Consider the following 8,015-nt stretch of genomic DNA (forward strand, 5'->3'; position numbering starts at 1 on the left):
GAGAAGGCGGTAACATGATTGTTGTTCACTTCCAAAAATATCATTGATACTATAATATGCTATCAATTAACATGCTTACAGTGACTTCATACATATATATCTCTTGCTCATGTATGTGTTTCATCTTTAATCATAGCATATCATATTCTAAACATACAAGCAAGTAACTAGACATAAGCACATCTCATAAAGAACATTCTCACAAATTTTAGGAATTTAGGTCGACCTACTCTGCCTCTGAGTCGACCTACACAAGTCTTTTTTTAGCATACAAACTAAAACGCCCAGTTACGTCGACCTACTCTTCTTTTAGGTCGACCTAATCTGCATCATTTTAAAGGCTTGTCTGTTCGGTCGACCCAGCACTAAATTCGGTCGACCTACTGCTACAAAATTTCATTTCTCTATTATTATGATCATTTGCTACATGCTCTACGTACACAGTTCTTTTCTTTATAATATTATGTCGGTTGCAATGTACTTTTACACCTGTTTTTTTTGTTATAACTATCTACCTTTTATATATTACTATGAATGCTAGTTTTTTTATCTATGTTTCTCTCGTTACTCTTCTGTTTCGTTGTATCTCTTTTGATGTTGTCAAAGGGGGAGATAGATGCTGAGTGTACGGGGGAGCTCAGCTGAGTGTAGCTGAGTGTACGGGGGAGATTTTACCACCTATTTCCAAAGCTTCTACTACCGGTTTGCCATCATCAAAAAGGGGGAGTATGTGAATACAAGATCACACTCACAAAGATGTTTTTGATTCATGGCAAACTCAACAAGCATGCAAGCAACAAGGCACAAACAGAAGATCTCAAAGAAAAGCAAGCACTGGTCACTTATGGTCGACCTACTATGCATATAGGTCGACTCAACACAAGCAAAACAAGAAGAATACAGAAAAGCAGCAGCTAGGTCGACCTACTGTCAACCTAGGTCGACCTAAAATGGAGAAAATTTCATACACTTCTGCTAGGTCGACCCACACATCAACTAGGTCGACCTAAACTGAAGAAATGTCCCAAAACGCATTTGAAGAGAATTCTGGTCGACCTACTTCCCTAACAGGTCGACCTAACTGGGAGCAAATATCATTCAAAGCTAATGCACCTCTGCTAGGTCGACCTAAGCACTACAAGAGGTCGACCTAATTGATCAAAAATGCCAAAATTTCTGGTTTTCTCTGCTCCAACTGATAAGCTCTCATATATATTGTCCAAGGTTCATTATTGCAAAACGAACACCAACGACTGAAAGATACACAAAGGCTTCTCATATTCGTTCTTCATCATCTCCAACACAATTACACATAATCATTCTTGAGTTGAGGGTTAGTGATCGAGTTCGATAACGTCCATGGAACGGAATTGAAGATTCCTAGTGGGTGAAGATTTGTGGGGTTTTTGGTGAATAAAATCTAAGGGTTTTATCCTCCAAGATAGGTGATTCTTAGGGGTTTTTATCAAGAGGTTTCATCAGGGATCCATTTGAGTGTGAAGATTGAAGAACAAGGGTTCAATGCAATTCAAGACACTGCAGAAAAGGGATCAAGTGAAGCTCTTGGAACACCTTGATCTGGCTCAAGATTAAGGGGGAAGAAGATTCAAAGGATCGACAAATTCGGTTTATTGTTTATCGCTTTGCTTTATTCTTTGTATAAACTGCTTTCAACATTAATGGAAGATTTCCCAATTTCAAGTTGGAATTGGGGGCAGACGTAGTCGTAGCGAGGACGATCGACGAACTGCCTGAACAAATATCGTGTTCTTGTCGCTTTTATCTTTTCATTTACGTTCTGTTCATATTTGGTCATAATTGCAAAATTGATTAACGATTCAAGTGTTAAAATTGTGAATTAAGATTCTGCATAAACATCACAATTCACCACATCTTGAATCATCATCAATTTGAACATTATCACCAAGTGTTTGTCCTTTTGCTTATTCCATTATTACTGCATTGCAAACCAAAGTTTGTCAATTTAGAAGTTAATTGATTGTCAGCTGTGAAACGTATTGATTCGATAACATATCACTTCATCGTTAATCTCAATTATCTTGTGGTTTTGTCACATATACGACCCTTGCAATAACGGTCCGGAATAGACGCAAGTCGATTCAGAACCGCTTTCGCTTTAGTTCGAAATTATTCCGAAAAACTCTGTGAGATCTATTCACCCCCCCTGTAGATCCTTAGGCCAGCGTCTAACATTAGAGGTTGGGTCTCATAACTTATTTTGTGGAAAAAGAAGAGAAAGAAGAGAAAGAAGAGAGGAAGAGAAGAAAGCTATGGCATGAAGAGAGGGATAACTCCATTGAAGATGAGACTTTTGCTAAGATAAGGGTGGGGTTCTTACTTTCTAAGGGTTGGCATGATGATGGGTATGATAGAGATTAGGTTTCATAATTGAAATCTATGATTGTATTGCAATGTTGATGAATGTGGAATTGATAATGTTGTGTGTGCTTTCTATTCTTCAATTTCATGAATTTAGAAAAGTTAGGGTTTATGAACAAATGCATGAATTTATGATTTGAAATGTGTTTTAATTAATGTTTGATGATGTTATGATGTTAGAAGATCCATAATATGTGTTATATTTGTGGTTATAACATGTATTTTATTGTTGTTCGTGATGGTTTGTGTTTTTCAACTTGATTGGGTTGAGTTTAGGGGATTTGGGATGGAATTCGTATGCTATTTTTTGTGATTGGGATTTTTTGAAAATCGCCAGTTTGCACCGCGAACTTTATTGGCGTCGCGAACTGCTTAGAAGAAACTCAGGAAGATTTGATTCACTCAGTTCGCGCCGCGAACCCTGTTTTACAGAACTTTTTCCACATTTTTGAAATGATGTAACTTTTGATTCGTAACTCTGTTTTATGCGCCGTTCGAAGCGTTAGAAAGCTAACGCAATGAACTATACCATGATGCAATAAAATGATTCATAGGATCTATTCTCCTATTATGTTTATTAGGACTAAGTGATGACCTATGTTGTGTTAACATGTGAAGTATGTTCTTTGCTATGAATCGATGTAACCATGTTGCGGTATAACTTGATGTATGTTTTCCTTATGAAGATACAATGCTATTGAGATGATGATATGCACCTCCCTTATGATGATATAATGATGCTTTATAAAGAATTAACAATGAATATGCTTTCATTAAGTAGTTGAATTAACCGTGTTACGTCGTTACTTGAACTGTGTAATGTGATGTTTGTTGTTAATATGTGTTATTTGAATGTTCTTGTGGAGAATGATTATTTGATGACTTAATTATGATGTGGTTGTTTTAATAACATGCATGTATGTGAATATGTGTTATGGCTTGATGAAATGTGAATAACATGTATTGATATGATACATTGTAATTGTCCATATTGTATACCGTAATGAATTGATGAGGATGTGCACAAATGCATTGGCAATTGTTTACTACAAGATTAATGAGATCTTGAATTGGTAATTACTATGAGTATGATTATAATTGAATGACAACATGTTACTTGAATCGTATATATGTAATACGTGAATTGGTGTTGATTGATAATAACATTGTTGGCATGATATGTGATATGATATTCATAATGAGTGTGAATGATTACATACTAATTGTTGTAACATGTTGATGTTTATTGTTGTTGTGTACAATATGTGGAATTTGTCGTTGTTGTTGTAGACCCTATGGTCACCAGGGCCGGCCCTGGGCCAGGGCAACCAGGCCCACAGCCCAGGGCCTCAAAAATCTTGGGGCCTCAAAATAATTGTTTATGGGCTTGATAAAAAACATTAAGTTTGGGATATATAATTTGTAACGAAAACAGTATTTGTATTATAGCTACAGCCCAGCGAAAAATGATTGTTATTAGCAATCAAAAGGGGGTGTGTTCAAGTCTTAGCTGTGGCAGATATTTTTTCCTTTTTCTTCAAAGAAGAACCGTAAACGTAAATTGATGCATCATACATTACATATTTTTATTGTTCAAGTCTTAGCTGTGGCAAATATTTTTTCCTTTTTCTTCAAAGAAGAACCGTAAATTGATGCATTATACATTACATACTTTTATTGTTATTATTTTTGTTTTATTTTTAAAAAGTAATCCTTCCTTTTTTTTCAAAAAAATATAACCTTTAGATAATATTTTTTCCTTTTTCTTCAAAGTAGAACCGTAAATTGATGCATCATACATACTTTTATCGTTATTATTTTTGTTTTATTTTCAAAAAGTAATCCTTCCTTTTTTTTTCTTTCAAAAAAATATAACCGTATTAATGTAGGTAGATAAATATTAATCTCAGTAATTTAAAATTCACATCTTTCTCTAAAACAAAAGGGTAAAGTGGTGATTTTTTCCTCTCTTTTTCTCTGAAACAAAAGAGAAAAATAAAATTAAAAAATCAAAATTCAAGATTGATTATTCAATTTTTTCCTTTTTTAATTGGTAATTTTTTTTTATTGTTTACTAATCAATTTGTATAAATTCTTCAAATTGAAGTTTGTTTACTTCGATGGTGTTTGTTATAGTTTAAATAAATGATGTTATTTTTTTAAAAGGTATTTTGATAATATTTATTGGAATATGACTTTTTTTTGTTGGTGATGATATTTACAGTTTAAATAAATGATGTTATTTTTTAAAAATAGATATATATATATATATATTATTTATTAGGGTCCATTTTTATTATTCGCCCTGGACCTCTGAAAAGTCAGGACCGGCCCTGATGGTCACTATTGATAAGTTGTATTATGTTGATAAGAATGAAGTTGAATAGATGTTGTATGTTGATATGATGTGATGACGTGATTGAGATGTGGTAAAATACTATGATACGGTTATTGCCATAGAACCTTGGCATTGAGTTGATGTGGTTATGTTGTTTAAGTTGATTATGTCGTTTAAGTTGATTAAGTGGTTTAAGTTGTGTTTGTGGATGTGCATCATTTGAGTCGCATCCATTGCATTGTTTGAGACGACCCTTGTGGCAAATGTTTGAGACGGTCCTTGTGGCAAATGTTTGAGACGACCCTTGTGGCAAATGTTTGAGACGGCCTAATGGCAAACTGTTTGAGACGGGAGTTTTACTCCAATGGTACCACATGCATATGCATAAGTTTGAGTCACATTCGAGTCGCATTTGAATTGAGTTTGGATTGTTGAGATGACGAGGTGTTTGCTGTGATGTGATAATGATATGTTTGTTGTGACGTATTTGATATCATACTGGTATATTTGAATATGTGATTAATGACATCGTTGCCGTTTTGAAAGTTGTATTATATTGATAAGTTGTTTTGCGGTGAAACTTGTTGTAAGATGTTATGTGATGCGAAGTGGTGAAATTATGTATGATCTATATCTCCTATATTATTTATCATGCATTCCTTTATATTGTAAGATATCTCACCCCTTTGCTGATATTTCCCCTACCATGGGAAATGGGCAGGTACTCAAGATTAGTCATGGATGTCTGAGGTTATCTATGTGAAGTATTTATGTTGCTTTATGACAAGTCGAGTTGGTGTCCATTGCTCTGATACGTAGCACTCAGGGGATTAGTCGTTATTATTTGATTATTGTATTCCATGATGACATTTGTGTTAAGTTGAATTGATAGGTGTTTATAAGTTTAAGTTGTAAGTGGTGAATGAAGTTTTGTTCCGAATGCTATGTATCTTTATTAAATGCAATATAAGTATGTTTGTTTGGTTAAGTCGAATTGTGACATCCCATCGTTTGATGAATAATTTTTAAATGCACTCTGATTTTCGTTTATAATTGCGGGATAGATTTGGGGTGTTACACATCTTCCTACTAAGGAAAGACTATTTCGGTTTGGCATCTTGGATAACAAAGTGTGTAGTATGTGTGGGAAAGTGGACAAAACTGTTGATCATATTTTCTTTGCGTGTCCCGATACTGTTGGCATTTGGGTTGAAGTGTTACAATCGCTGAACGTCTATCATACTCCCTTGGCTTGGAGCTTTGAGTTAGATTGGATTTTGAATAGCATAAAAGGTAAAGGTTGGAGAGCTTTGCTTTTGAAGATGCCTTTTACGGAAACAATTCACGAGATTTGGTTTTATAGGAATGCTATAGTCTTTAATAGTGATACATATAAAAATAATTCTTTGGGGAGAATCATTGATTGTATTGTGTATAGAGGATGGAGAAATAGAAAACTAAAATTACATCTTGCAAATCTTATGTCATAGGTTTTCTTTTGGATGGCTGAATCCTTAGGGATTGCCTTAATTGGATGGTTTTTTTAATTTATATATATATATATTAATTGGTTCAAAAAAAATATTCGATTCTTTTCACGATAGGTTAAATATAATTCTTCTCACGATAGGTTATATATCATATTCAAAATATTATTTAATTTTATTATGTTATATTTACTATTTAATTGTTTAAATATTTTAATATAATAAATCACATGATTTTAAAAAAATATCAATAATAATCTTATGAAAATCAATTCAAAATAACCTTAAATTTTAAAAAGAGGGATATAAAAAGATAAAAATATTTAAAATCAAATTCTAATGACAACCTAATTAAATTATTTTTGATTTTACGTTTTCTTTAAAGTTTTTTCCTAATATATATGCCATAAAAATCATAATTAAAAAAAATCGATAACATAGAAATATATATATATATATATATATATATATATATATATATATATATATATATATATATATATATATATATATATATATATATATATATATATATATATGATGATGATGATGATAATCAAAGGTGTGATGCTAATTGCATCCTTCCTGTCAAGTTGTAGGAAACAAGATTTTTTAGAATGATGACTCAATTCTTTAGTCTTTTCATACTCTTAGTATTGTTGTCCATCTAAAAGTTTTGCCTTATGAAAGAAATCAATTCAAACATGAATTTTAAAAGAAATTGAAAGCAAACAAACACTTGAACTAGATTAAGAACATGTAGCAAAACCATTCAGTTTCAACTTTTGAGAACATATATATTAAATATTAGAAGTTGCAAAGTAATATTTCAACTAAAATGAAGATGTATTCTTTTGTTTAAATAAACTAGTCAAGAACCCGTGTTGCCGCACGGGTAATTTTTTAATGATTTGTAAATCTAAAAAAAAAACAACATATGGAATAAGGCCTTGCATTTTGCAAAAAATATTCCTAATACAATAACATTAGCTTTGGTAAAGTCATGAGATATGAAGGAGTGTTAATGTCACAACACTCTTTCACTGTCAAGAAGAGATCAATTGCAAAATGTGTTACAAAAGCTTATAAAAAGAATATAGAGCAGCAACATGAATCTCCAAAATGAAGTGAATGTTTGGACCTGAAATAGCAACAAAAATCATCAAAAGTTATATTGTGGATTAAAAGAACAACAATGAGGTATATTATGTTGTTAATGGTATGATAAGATTTGATTTGTAAAAGCATACCTTTCAAATGTTATGGAACACTTCCTTGAATACAACATTGGTAGTAGAGATCATAGGTTCTTTTTCTTTGTCATGAATAAGAATCCTTAATTCATTTTTGGATTTGACTCTTGAGATAGCCACATATAAGACAATGTATAGAAGATTGTTTTTTTCTTATTTTTGTTTATGTTTCTCATAGTATAGAAAATTAATTTAGGAGAAATATATTTAATTAACACTTCATCTTAAGAAAATAATTAACAGTGGACACAATTTTGATTTATCCAAATAGCTCTCATTTTGAAACTTGTCCTAGCAGTAGTACACTGCATGTTTATAGTAAATGTGAAATAGTATTTATTTAAGGACAGTAAAAGCCAGCGGTTCCTAGTTAGTAGGATGAAATAAAAACTATGATATTTGCAAAAGTGAATACTCAATGATACAAAAAAGAAAACATGTTTGGCATATACTGCTAGGACAGTACAATATATCTGACGCGAGCATTAAATTGGACATGGAAAAAGCAAAATTGAACTTTCAAAGTTATGTCAGAAA

The sequence above is a fragment of the Vicia villosa genome, unplaced genomic scaffold (genome assembly GCF_029867415.1).
Source record: "Vicia villosa cultivar HV-30 ecotype Madison, WI unplaced genomic scaffold, Vvil1.0 ctg.001147F_1_1_2_unsc, whole genome shotgun sequence".
Taxonomy (NCBI): domain Eukaryota; kingdom Viridiplantae; phylum Streptophyta; class Magnoliopsida; order Fabales; family Fabaceae; genus Vicia; species Vicia villosa.